The 14,521-nt window shown below is 38.8% G+C and overlaps 1 protein-coding gene and 1 pseudogene across 1 annotated transcript in view; one reads left to right on the plus strand and one right to left on the minus strand.

The window, feature by feature from the left end:
- SLC9B1 (solute carrier family 9 member B1) overlaps positions 1-14,521 on the minus strand; it is a 114,042-nt gene that overhangs the window by 45,858 nt on the left and 53,663 nt on the right. The gene's annotated exons all lie outside the window — the stretch shown is intronic.
- On the plus strand, positions 4,456-6,053 carry LOC140712089 (actin-related protein 3B-like; annotated as a pseudogene).

Raw genomic sequence — 14,521 nt, forward strand, 5'->3', positions numbered from 1 at the left:
GTATATAGATATATATAAAGATAAAAGGATATGACACCAGATGGCAACTTGAACCTACAAGGAATAAGTGGCACTGGAAATGGTAAATAAATTTGTAAGTATAAAAGGTGTGTGTGTGTGTGTGTGTGTGTGTGTGTGTGTGTATTCTGATTTAAAAAAGCATATGATTATTATAGGCAATAACTATAACAATACTGCTGAGTTTATAGCATGTAAGAGGTACATTGGATCAAAGTTGTTATATAACACTGGAATTAAGTAAAAATTATTAAACCAAAGTAGATTGTAAAAAGTGAAGATGATTGATTATTATAATCCCCAAAGATACTTGGGAGGCTGAGATAGAAGTATTGCTTGAGGCTAGGAGTTTGAGACTAGCCCAAGCAACACAATAAGACTCTGTTGATATAGTTTCGATATGTGTCCCTGCCCAAATCTCATGTTGAATTGTAATGCCCAAAGTTGGAGGTGGGTCCTGCTGGGAGGTGAATGGATCATGGGGGCAGATTTCTCATGAATGGTTAGTACCATCCTCTTAGTCCTGTCCTTGTGACAGTGAGTAAGTTCTTGTGAGATCTCATTTAAAAGTGTGGCACTGACCCTTGCTCTTTTACTCCTGCTTTCACTATGTGACATGTATTTGCCTTCTGCCATGATTGTAAGCTTCCTGAAGGCTTCCCAGAAGCAGATGCCTCTATGCTTCCTGTACAGCCTGCGAACTGTGAGCCAATTAAACCTCTCATAAATTATTGAGTCTTAGGTATTTGAAAGCAATGCAAGAATGGACTAATACAACTGTCTCTAAAAAAATTTAAGCAAAATTACCCAGGTGTGATGACACATGCCTATAGTCCCAGCTACTTGATAGGCAAAGGTGAGAGGACTGATTGAGCCCAGGAGTCTGAGGCTGCAATAAGCTACAACCATGCCATTGTCTCTTAAAAAAATAAGCCCTAGAGAGGCCGGGCATGGTGGCTCACACCGGTAGTCCCAGCACTTTGGGAGGCCATGGCAGGCAGATCATGAAGTCAGGAGATGGAGACAATCCAGGCTAACATGGTGAAACCCCGTGTCTACTAAAAATATAAAAAATTAACCAGGCGTGGTGGCAGGCACCTGTAGTCTCAGCTACTTGGGAGGCTGAGGCAGGAGAATGGCGTGAACCCGGGAGGCGGAGCTTGCTGTGAGCCGAGATTGCGCCACTGCACTCCAGCCTGGGCGACAGAGTAAGACTGTCTCAAAAAACAAAAAAAAATAAACAAAGAAAACAAAACAAAACAAAACAAAAAACAGCTCCAGAGGAACCACTACAACAAAAAGCTGGAAAACATAGCAAAAATCAACAGAGAAATTGAAATAGGGCACCAAAAATACTTGGTTAACATGAAAGAAGCAGTAATGTGAGAAAAGAAAAACAAAAAGATATGACACATGGAAAACAAATAACAAAATGTTAAATGCAAATCCAACCATATCAATAATAATGTTAAATGTGAATGTACTAAAATCAAAAGGCAACTATTACCATACAGGACTTTAAAAAAACAAGATTCAGCTATATGGTGCCTACAAGAAACAAACTTTACATAAAACAAGCAGGTTGAATGTAAAAGGATAGGAGATTAGGAGATATATGCAAATGGTAATTATGGGTGAAAGAAGAAAACACAAGTGTTTTCTTGTTTTTTCTATATATATATATAAATATAATTTTTTAAAATCTGTAAGTCAGTTTTATTGTCTGTAAAATGGGGACAAAAATTATCTCTTGTCAATATACATAGGTTTTGTTACAATAAAATGAACTAGTGAGCATGAAAGAATATTGCAATCTGTAAGATGTTCTTCCAGGAATTCTTGCATTCTAGGAAAATCAGAACATTTCTGGTAATAGAATTTTTGACATTTTAAGGAAAGATTTTTTAGGGATATATGCAAAAAGAACACGTTCTCTTCTCTAATTACATCATGGATTCTCTTTTTGCATTGAGATTTTGCTTGAATATCAATAGACAAGAGAAGGGGGTGGTTCAAGCACTTGTCTAGTGAGCAGAATGCTGACAGGAAGCAAGGAGCCGGAAGGACACTCCCTGTGCTTTTGGTCAGGGGCCCTCTTGGCTGGTGCCAAGGATTTGTTCTCAGTGACAAGACAAATACAGAAATGGAGAGTGATTACAAAGTTCTGTAGCAATTTGACACTGCATCTTATAAAAAGTAAGTATCAGTCTACATCAAATGGGAAATTAAAAACAAAAACGGCTGGGTCCTAGTCTACTAAGCTTAGTCCCTAGGTGACAAAATAATCTGTACAACAAACCCGCATGACACAAGTTTACCTATATAACAAACCTGAACATGTACCCCTGAACCCAAAATAAAAGTTTTTTTTTAAAGAAAGGAAGAAAAACAAAACAAAACAAAACACATCTGTTTCTTCATCACAGATAATTTGAGAAGCACTAGTGTCAGGAAAAAAGAATAATAAACAATACATATATTAAAACCTCACCAGAAAACATATATGCAGTGGGATATCTTTTTGGACATTAAAGAAATGTGAAAAATCACACATATATTCCTAAAGAATTTGACTATATTATATATGTATGTTTATTTAGAAGTATTAAATTGAATTAAGTGTTAAAATATATTTTTTAAACACTGGTATAAAGGAAGGATGTTCTGATTAAGAAGGATAGATAAAGGGCAATTACAACTCTGAGTAGAGAAATAGTAAAATGCCCAGAAACAGTCTGGCAAAAGCTATGGAGTAATTAATCTCACAAAAGGAAGCAGAATTTATTAATATAAATAACAAAGTATTGCTGATAGTTAAATAATTATGAGTTATACTGAAGAATTATTTTATATTTTAAAATAGCAAAACCCAAAGCAAAACAGTGTGGTAAAGCTATGGTGAGGTTTGTACATTTTAGGAAGCCTTGGTATTTTTAGCTCATATGGTTTTTTGATAAGAAAAAATTTAAAAAAAGTTAAAAATGATTTCTCTGCTGCTTAAATTCTGATATACATCTACTGCATGGTAAGATATGAGTTTAGAGTCACTGTATTTTTTTAGTAGTTCCACTAATAAGAATTTTTTTTTTTTTTGAGACGGAGTTTCGTTCTTGTTGCCCAGGCTGGAGTGCAATGACATGATCTCGGCTCACCACAACCTCCGCTTCCCAGGTTCAAGCGATTCTCCTGCCTCAGCCTCCCGAGTAGCTGGGATTACAGGCATGCGGCACCACACCGGGCTAATTTATTTTTTTTAGTAGAGACAGGGTTTCTCCATGTTGGTCAGGCTGGTCTTGAACTCCTGACCTCACGTGATCCACCCGCCTCAGCCTCTCAAAGTGCCGGGATTATAGGCGTGAGCCACCATGACCGGCCAAAGCTTTACTTTCTAAAAATTATATTAAAATTGATATTTCTCTATTATCTAATCATAAATTACATCAAATATGCTGTTTTGAATTTTAGTTTTCCCTTTAAACATAAAGACACACATTCAATTCATTGTGCTAGATAAATTACCAGTGTGATCACAAATTAAGAAATCTAATTCAAAGAATTTTGCATACAAGGAGTCCTGAAAGTGTTAATAACTTTTGATGCAAAGATAATTTTATGAAAGTAATAGAAGACCAAAAAAAAAAAGTACAAAACAATTATTATGTAAGTATCTTCCTTTTCCTGAATCACCCATGATTACTTTCTCCACCAAGCAAAAACTGACTGCATACTTATCTGTCTCCAACCTGCCCAGCCTCTTTTCCTAAACCTCCCCAGCCTCTCAGGACAGACAGGCTGCTCCTGTACTTTGTGCATTCTGCTATTTTTAGCAAGAGGCCTATTTTGTCAGTGTTGTCTGAATACATATTTGCCAACTCCCAGACTTTCAGTCACTTATTTATTTATGTATTTAGTCTCTTTTCTTGTATTTCCCTTTTCCTTTTCTTTTCTTTCCTTTCTTTTTCCCTTTCCTCCTCTCTTCCTTCTTTTGCTTATTTTTTTTTCCTTTAACTCGCAATCACTATTTCCATGACTGTCAAATAGTAGATTGATCCTTTAAAATACTCCTTTTTAAAAAATTTATTGTACTTTAAGTTCTGGAATACATATGCAGAACATGCAGGTTTGTTATATAGGTATACATGTGCCATGGTGGTTTGCTGCACCCATCTACAATATATCTTATAATAAAAATGGAAACATGCACGAGACGTGGCATATGGGGTGAGTGGGTTGCCGAGTGCATGGTGGCATGGTGCTCCAGGGTGGCCAGTGGGGCTAAGTGCTGTATATTCCAAGCATGACGGGCTTCCTGCCTTCCTGTGTGGCAGACTGTGGCATCAGGTAAGAGCCACTTAGTGCCCACGCTGGCTCCTCCATGGCCCTGCTCTCAGCTCCTGGCATCCAGCCCACACCTGGAGGTTGAGCTGCATCCACTGCTCTGGGTCTCAGCCCTGTGACAACCTCAGTAGGTATTCCAAACTTGGCTATGCAGGCAACACTGAGCCATAGTTTACTATTCTTTCATGCATTTCTATCAGAGAGTCAGCAAAGGTAGATGACAAAGCCCAAAGGAGAATGTTGAGGGGAGTTGATGACCTTGACTTTTTTTATACAGGATGAAGCCATTGATAAATCTATGTATGCTACAAAGTGGTCAATATGACATGGAATCACTGAAGATTGCGGTATTATGGAAAGGTTCACGGAGCAAGTGGTTTTTAAATTTTTTTAGCAGAATCTGAGGACCATTATTTTTTAATGACAGAACTTCCACTAGATACACTAGAAAATAGAGAGCATTTTTGCAGAAATTATGTTTGAATTATTTAATGTACCAGGATTCTACATTGCAGTTCAGGAGGTACTGGCCTTGGTGGTATCTTGGACATCTCAACAAGTGGGTGAATGTATGTTAATGAGTATAGTAATTGACAAAAGAGATGGAGTCACCCATGTTCTCCCAGTTGTAGAAGGTTATGTAATTGGGAGCTGCATCAAACATATCCTGATTGTAGGTGATATTGCATATTTCATTCAACAGCTGCTAAGGGAGAGAGAGGTAGCAATTCCTCTTGAGCAGTCACTGGAGACCACAATAGCCATGAAGGAGAAATACTGTTACATTTGCCCTGATATAGTCAAGGAATTTGCTAAGTATGACGTGGATCCCTGGAAGTGGATCAAACAGTACACAGGTATCAATGTGATCAACCAGGAGAAATTCATAATAGATGTTGGTTACAAAAGGTTCCTGCAACCTGAAATATTTTTTTACCCAGAGTTTGCCAACCCAGATGTTATGGAATCCATCTTGAATATTGTTGATGAATACAAAACTGTCCCATTGATGTGCATTGTCCACTGTATAAGAATGCTGTTCTTTCAAGAGGTTTGACCATGTTCAGGAATTTGAACCTCAACTGCAGAGAGCTTTGAAGAGTGGTACATGTCAGATTAAAACTCAGTAAAGGAGCTCAGTGGCAGGAGAATCAAACCTAAGCTTGCAGAGGTCCGGGCGGCAATCCATCACATGCAGCACTATGCCTTATGGTTTGGAAGCTTAATGCTAGCCTCAACTCTGGAGTTATTACAGACTATCACACCAAGAAGGCCTATGAAGAATATGGCCCCAGCATCTGCCACCACAGCCTTCTCTTTGGAGTAATGTCTTAGTGTCTGCCTTGAAAGCATCATTTAATAGTGCCATGTTGGGGAACAAGTGTCCATCAGAACCCAGAGAAGACCACCATTTCTAAATGACGTTTGGTGTTGATGTTTGAGCAGCATGCTTGCATCACCTAGTGCATGAGGCACAGTGCAGAGTCATTTCAGTAAAAGTCATTTCTTTATGTGTTGGCTGTTGTATGCCCACTCCTTCTTCTCTCAGTCCCTTTCTTCATACTTCCCCAGTTTCCCTCCTCCTTTTCACTTGAGCTTTTTTGTTGACAAATACCATTCTCAAAGAATTCAAATGTGACTTTGAAAATTGTTAAGAGGAAAAGAAATTCAAAAATGGCCCAAAATAGTTCTCCTCCAGGAAAGAATGCAGTGGTATAAATCCTTTTTCCCCAGCCTATTTTTATAAATAAAATGTTATAAACTTAAAATACAAAAAAAAAACCCATTATTTACAGAATGCAATTAAAGCAGTGTATAGAGGAAAACATATAGCTTTAGAAACAGAAAGAAAAAGTAATCTAAAAGTGATAATTAAAACTTCCATCTTAAGACTCTAGAAAAAGATGAGTAAACCAAGCCAAAAGTAAGTAGGATATATGAAATACAAAGGTCACAGTGGAAAACGATATATACAGAAGAAGATAACATTAGAAACAACCAAAGAAATCCAAAATTGCTTATTTCAGAAAGTCAAGAAAATAAATAATGTTTAGTTACATTGACCAAGAAAAAAGAAAGAAGACACTAATTCCCAAAATCAAGAATGAAAGAGAAATATCACCACAGACCTTACCCTTAAAAGGATGTTAAAAAAATGGTGTAATAACTTTAAGGTAAAAAATTAGACAACTCAGATAAAATAGAGCAATTCCTAGAAAGACACAAATTACCAAAACTGACTAAAGGAAAAAGGAAAAAATATATACCAATATCGAGTAAAGAAACTGCATCAGTAATTTAAAATCTTCCTATAGAGAAAAAATATACTTCACTGGTGAATTCTATCAAACTATTAAGGGAGGAAACAATAGCAATGTACAAAAAACTTTTTCAGTAAATAGAGGAGGAAGGAAACTTCCCAACTAACTTTATTTCATTTGATATCAATATTACCCTGATATCAATACGAGACAAAGACATTACAAGAAAACACAGCTATATACCAATATCCCTTGTGAACCTAGACATAAAAATTCTTAACCAAATATTAGCAAACGTAATTGAGCAACATATGAAAAAAATGTTATACCATAATCAAATGAAGTTTATCTCAGGAATGTGAGGTTGACTTAACATCCAAAATCAATGTAATAAACTATATTAACAGAATAAAGGACATAACCATATGATCACCTCAATAGATGCAGAAAAGCATTTGACAGAATTCAACACTCATATATTAAAAAAAAATCTCATCAACTTATGAATAGAAGGGAACTTCTTCAAAAGATCAAGGCATCTACCAGAAGCCTATAGCAAACACACTTTATGGTAAAAAAAATATCGAATGTGCTTCCCTCTAGATTAGGAAAAATGCAAAGATACCTGTGTTTACCACTTCTATTTTACAATGCACCATAGGTCTTAGTTTGTGCAACAGTCAAGGAAGAAAAGGTATGGAAAAAAGACAACTCTTTTTATTATCACCCTTGTATACAGAAAATCCTGAGGAACACACCCACACACACACCCACATACCACACCCCCTCCCAAACTTACTAGAACTAAGAGGGGGGCTTAGCAAGTTTGTAGAGCATATGATCAATATACAAAAATCAGTTGTATATATAGTAGCAATAAACAATACAAAGATGAAATAAAGAAAACAATTCCAATCACAATGGCATCAAAATAAATGTCTTAGTTTGTTTTATGTCGTTATAATAGAATGTCTGAGACTGTATAAAGAGGTTTATTTAGCTCATGTTTCTCCAGACTGGGAAGTTCAAGAAGCATGTCACCAGCATCTGCTTAGCTTCTGGTGAGGACTTTAGTAGTGCATCAAAACATGGCAGAAAACCAGAGGAAGTGGGAATGTGCCAAGAGCCCAAACACAAGGTACAACTTTGTACAATGGGCTGCTTTATAACAATCCATTCTCAGGGTAACTAATGTATTCCCACAGGAACCAATCCAGTTTCATGACAACAAGAACTCACTCACTATATGAGAACTGCACCAAGCTGCTCAAAACGGCAGAGGCCCCATGACCCAAGCATCTCCCATTAGGCTCTACCTCTTAAAGGTTCCAACATGATTTTTGGCAGAGACACTGAAACCATGGCATTCCATCCTTGGAACCCCAAACTCATGTCTCTCTTACACTGTAAAATATAATTATTCAATCTTAATGGTCTGCAAAGTCTTAATGTATTCCAGTACCAATTCAAAGGTCAAAGTCCAAAGTCTCATATAAGGCTCAAGGCAAGTTCCTTCTAGCTATGAGCCTGTAAAATAATAATAATAATAAAAACAAGTTATTTACTTCCAAGATACAATAGTGGAATAGTCATATGGCAGACAGTCCCATTCCAAAAGGGAGAAATAGTCCAAAAGAAGAAAGAGGTGACAAGCCTAGAGCAAGTTCAAAACTCAGCAGGGCAGACACTAAATCTTAAAGCTCCAGAATAATTCTCCACTCCATGTGCTGCCTCCTGGGCACAGTGGGGAGTTTTATCCCTAAAGCCTTGGGCAGCCCCACCTCCACTGCTTTGTTGGGCATAGCCACATGGCTGCTCTCACTGGTTGGAGTTGGTTACCTGTGGCTTTTCCAGGCTGAGGTTGTATGTTGGCAATGGCTCTATAGTTCTGGAGTCCCAGTGGCAGTCCACTTTCATGGATTCACTAGGCATTGCCCTAGTACAGGCTCTTTGTGGCAGCTCCAATCCCCCATTTGTCTGCTCAGCATTGCCTTAGGGGAGGTACGCTGCAGTGGCTCTGGCCCTGCAACAAGTCTCTACCTGAGCTCCCAGTCTTTTCAGTACATTCCTTAAAATCTAGGTGGAAGCCACCATGCCTCCACTTCTCTTGTATTCTGCACATCTGCAAAACTAGTACCACATGGTTGTAAATGCCATCAAGGCTTACCGCTTGCACCCTCCAGAGTGGTGTCATGAGCTGTATCTGAGGCTGCTTGATCCACGACTGTTTGCCACCAAGGTTTATGGCTTGTATCTTGTGGGATGGCAGCCTGAGCCACACCTGGGTATGATTGTGCCATGGCTGGGGTGGCTGCTGAGGGCTGTGCCAGAATTTGGGGAGCAGGATCTCAAAACAGCTACACAGGGCAGTGATGCCTGTCTCTTAAAACCATTCTGTCCTCCTAGACCTCTGGAGAGGCAACCTCTAAAATTTCTGAAATGCCTTCAAGAGTCTTTAAAAAATTGTCTCAATAATTATCAACTGGCTTTCTTCTCTCAGTGCTAATCTCTTTAGTATTTGTTGTTCTGCTGCAACCTTGGATTCCTCTCCTGAAAATGCTCTTTCATTCTCTACCACATGGCCAGACTATTAATTTTCAAATTTTTATGATTGCTTCCTTTCATTTTGCATTTCACCGAATGTAGTAAACAGTAGCTACATAGCTGCTCTATATTTTGCTTAGAAATTTCTTCTGCCAGGTACCCTAGTTCATCACTCTTAAATCTAGCCTTCCACAAAACCTTAGGGCACAAAGCCTTAGATATAACACAGCCAAATTTTTGCTATGGTGTAACAAGGATGACTTTGTCTCCAGTTCTTAATACCTTGTTCCTCATTTCTATCTGAGATCTCATTAGAATGGCCTTTGCTGTCCATATTTTTATCAGCATTGTGGTAATGACTACTTAATCAGTCTCTAAGAAATTCTAAACTTTCTCTCATCTTTTTGTTGTCTTCTGAGCCCTCACCAAAATTATCCTTAATGTTCTGTTTATGACAATACAGTCTTTTTCTACTCTGCTCCTTCAAACTTTTCCAGCCTCTGCCCATTACCCAGTTCCAATGAGGCTTCTGCATTTTCAAGTATCTATATAGCAACATCCCACTCTCAGTACCAATTTTCTGTCTTAGTCCGTTTTGTGTTGCTATAACAGAATACCGGAGACTGAGTAATTTATAAAGAGGTATATTTGGCTTGCAGTTCTGCAGGCTGGAAAGCATGACACTGGCATCTGCTTGGGTTCTGGTCAAAGCTTTAGTGTTGTGTCACAACATGGTAGAAGAAGGTTAAAGGGGAGTAGGCATATACCAAGGGGCCAAGCATGAAGCGTGACCTCACTGTATAGGAACTCATTTTCATGGTAACTAATCCATTCCTGAGAGAACTAATCTAGTCTCACAAGAGTGAGAACTCACTTACTAGTGTAAGAATAGTACCAAGCTGCCCACAGAGGAAGAGCTCCCAAGACCCAAACACTTCCCGTTAGACCCCACCTCTTAAGCATTCCAACATGAGTTTTGGTAGGGACACTCAAACTATAGCAATAATAGAATAATTAGGAAAACATTTAACAAAATAAGTGCAAAACCTTTGCACTGAAAACTAAAAAACATCACTCAGATAAGTGCCTAAACAAATGGAGAGATATATCATGTTAATGGATTAGATGACTCAATATTGTTAGATGTCAATTGATCTACAAATTAACTGCAATTCCTGCCAAAAGTCTAGAAAGATTATTGGAAAAATTGACAAGCTGATTCTAAAATCATCTAGAAATACAATAATACCTAGAATAGCCAAAAGAATCTTGCTAAGTAAGAATGAAGTTAGAGTACTTAATACTGCCTTATTTTAAAATTCAGTGTAAAGCAAAAGTAGTCAAGACAGTGTAGAATCCACATTAAGAGAGAGAGATCGATCAATGGAATTAAGGGGAGTTCAGAATCCAACCCACTTTCATTTGATGAAAGTCAACTGATTTTCATCAAAGATACTAAGACAATTCAATAGGAAAAAAGATGTTCTTTCTATAAATGATTCTATAAGAATTGGTTATTCATTTACAAAAACTAAACCTAGATCCTTAGGTCATATATGGAAATTAACTAAAATGGATGATAGACCTAATTGAAAGAGCTAAAACTGTAAAATGTCTAGGAAAAAATACAGGAGAAAATATTTATGACCTTGGACTAAGCAAAGGTTTCTTAGATATAATATCAAAAACATGATCCATAAAAGAAAAACTGATAAACTGGGACTTCATCAAAATGATGACATCTTTGCTTTTCAAATATTTCTTGAATAAATGACAAGAGAGGATCGTTTCAAGATGGTCAAATAGGAACAGCTTTGGTCTGCAGCTTCCAGCGTGATCGACGCAGAAGCCAGGTGATTTCTGCATTTCCAACTGAGGTACCTGGTTCATCTCACTGGGACTGGTTGGACAGTGGGTGCAGCCCACAGAGGGTGAGCTGAAACAAGGCGGGGTGTCACCTCACCCAGGAAGTGATGCAAGGGGATGGGGGATTTCCCTTTACTAGCCAACGAGGGCCGTGAGAGATGGTATCTGGAAAATTGGGACACTCCCACCCTAATATTGTGCTTTTCCAATGGTCTTAGCAAATGGCACACCAGTAGATTATATCCCACTCCTGGCTCAGCGGGTCCCATGGCTACAGAGCCTTACTCACTGCTAGCGCAGCAGTCCAAGATTGAACTGCAAGGCTGCAGCCTGGGCTGGGGGAGGGGCATCTGACATTGCTGAGGCTTGAGTAGGTAAACAAAGCAGCTGGGAAGCTCCTTTGAGCTCCACCACAGCTCAGTGAGGCCTGCCTGCCTCTGTAGACTCCACCTCTGGGTGCAGGGTATAGCTGAACAAAAGGCAGCAGAAACTTCTGCAGACTTAAACGTCCCTGTCTGACAGCTATGAAGAGAGCAGTGGTTCTCCCAGCACGGAGTTTGAGCTCTGAGAACGGACAGAGCTGCCAGTAGGGGCCGACTGACACCTCACGTAGCCAGGTGGCCCTCTGAGATGAAGCTTCCAGAGGAGGGATCAGGCAGCAATATTTGCTGTTCTGCAGCCTCTGCTGGTGATACCCTGGCAAACAGGGTCTGCAGTAGACCTCCAGCAAACTCCAACAGACCTGCAGCTGAGGATCCTGTTAGAAGGAAAACTAACAAACAGAAAGGAATAGCATCAACATCAACAAAAAGGACATCCACACCAAAACCCCATCTGTAGGTCACCATCATCAAAGACCAAAGGTAGATAAAACCACAAAGATGGGGAGAAACCAGAGCAGAAAAGCTGAAAATTCTAAAAACCAGAGCGCCTCTTCTCCTCCAAAGGATCGCAGCTGCTCACCAGCAATGGAACAAAGCTGGACGGAGAACGAATTTGATGAGTTGTCAAGTTGTCAGAAGTAGGCTTCAGAAGGTTGGTAATAACAAACTTCTCTGAGCTAAAGGAGGATGTTCAAACCCAAGGCAAGGAAGCTAAAAACCTTGAAAAAGATTAGATGAATGGCTAACAAGATTAAACAGCATAGAGAAGACCTTAAATGACCTGATGGAGCTGAAAACCATGGCACGAGAACTACGCGATGATGCATGCATGCGTAGCCAATTCGATCAAGTGGAAGAAAGGGTATCAGTGATTGAAGATCAAATTAATGAAATAAAGCGAGAAGAAAAGTTTAGAGAAAAAAGAGTAAAAAGAAATGAACAAAGCCTCCAAGAAATATGGGACTATGTGAAAAGACCAAATCTACGGCTGATTGGTGTACCTGAAAGTGATGGGGAGAATGGAACCAAGATGGAAAACACTCTTCAGGATATTATCCAGGAGAACTTCCCCAACCTAGCAAGGCAGGCCAACAATCAAATTCAGGAAATACAGAAAACACCACAAAGATAGTCTTTGAGAAGAACAACCCTGAGACATAACTGTCAGATTCACCAAAGTTGAAATGAAGGGAAAAATGTTAAGGGCAGCCAGAGAGAAAGGTCAGGTTACCTACAAAGGGAAGCCCAGCAGACTAACAGCGGATCTCTTGGCAGAAACTCTACAAGCCAGAAGAGAGTGGGGACCAATATTCAACATTCTTAAAGAAAAGAATTTTCAACGCAGAATTTCATATCCAGCCAAACTAGGCTTCATAAGTGAAGGAGCAGTAAAATCCTTTACAGACAAGCAAATGCTTAGAGATTTTGTCATGATCAGGCCTGTCCTACAAGAGCTCCTGAAGGAAGCACTAAACATGGAAAGGAACAACCGGTACCAGCCACTGCAAAAACATGCCAAAATGTAAAGACTATTGATGCTAGGAAGAAACCGCATCAACTAACGAGCAAAATAACCAGCTAACATCATAATGACAGGATCAGTTTCACACATAACAATATTAACCTTAAATGTAAATGGACTAAATTCTCCAATTAAAAGACACAGGCTGGCAAATTGGATAAAGAGTCAAGACCCATCAATCTGCTGTATCCAGGAGACCCATCTCATGTGCAGAGACACACATAGGCTCAAAATAAAGGGATGGAGGAAGATCTATCAAGCAAATGGAAAACAAAAAACGGCAGGGGTTGTAATCCTAGTCTCTGATAAAACAGACTTTAAACCAACAAAGATCAAAAGAGACAAAGAAGGCCATTACATAATGATAAAGGGATCAATTCAACAGGAAGAGCTAACTATCCTAAATATATATGCAGCCAATACAGGAGCACCTAGATTCATAAAGCAAGTCCTTAGAGACTTACAAAGAGATGTAGACTCCCACACAACAATAATGGGAGACTTTAACACACCACTGTGAACATTAGACAGATCAACGAGACAGAAAGTTAACAAGGATATCCAGGAATTAAACCCAACTCTGCACCAAGCAGACCTAACAGACATCTACAGAACTCTCCACCCCAAATCAATAGAATATACATTCTTCTCAGCACCACATTGCACTTATTCCAAAACTGACCACATAGTTGGAAGTAAATAACTCCTCAGCAAATGTAAAAGAACAGAAATCACAACAAACTGTCTCTCAGACCACAGTGCAATCTAATTAGAACTCAGGATTAAGAAACTCACTCAAAACCACTCAACTACATGGAAACTGAACAACCTGCTCCTGAATGAATACTGGGTAAATAACAAAATGAAGGTAGAAATAAAGATGTTCTTTGAAACCAATGAGAACAAAGACACAACATATCAGAATCTCTGGGACACATTTAAAGTAGTATGTAGAGGGAAATTTATAGCACTAAATGCCCACAAGAGAAAAGAGGAAAGATCTAAAATTGACACCCTAACATCACAATTAAAAGAACTAGAGAAGCAAGAGCACACAAAATCAAAATTTAGCAGAATGCAAGAAATAACGAAGATCAGAGAGCAGAACTGAAGGAGACAGAGACACAAAAATCCCTTTTAAAAATCAATGAATCCAGGAACTGGTTTTTTGAAAAGATCAACAAAATATATAGACTACTAGCAAGACTAATAAAAAAGAAAAGAAAGAAGAATCAAAGAGATGCAATAAAAAGTGATAAAGGGGATATCACCACCGATCCCACAGAAATACAAACTACCATCAGAGAATACTATAAACACCTCTAAGCAAATAAACTAGAAAATCTAGAAGAAATGGATAAATTCCTGGACACATACAGCCTCCCAAGAATAAACTAGGAAGAATTTGAATCCCTGAGTAGACCAATAACAGGCTCTGAAATTGAGGCAATAATAAAGAGCCTACTGACCAAAAAAAGTCCAGGACCAGATGGAGTCACAGCCGAATTCTACCAGAGGTACAAAGAGGAGCTGGTACCATTCCTTCAGAAATGATTCCAATCACTAGAAAAAGAGGGAATCCTCCATAA

The sequence above is a fragment of the Chlorocebus sabaeus genome, chromosome 7 (genome assembly GCF_047675955.1).
Source record: "Chlorocebus sabaeus isolate Y175 chromosome 7, mChlSab1.0.hap1, whole genome shotgun sequence".
NCBI lineage: Eukaryota > Metazoa > Chordata > Mammalia > Primates > Cercopithecidae > Chlorocebus > Chlorocebus sabaeus.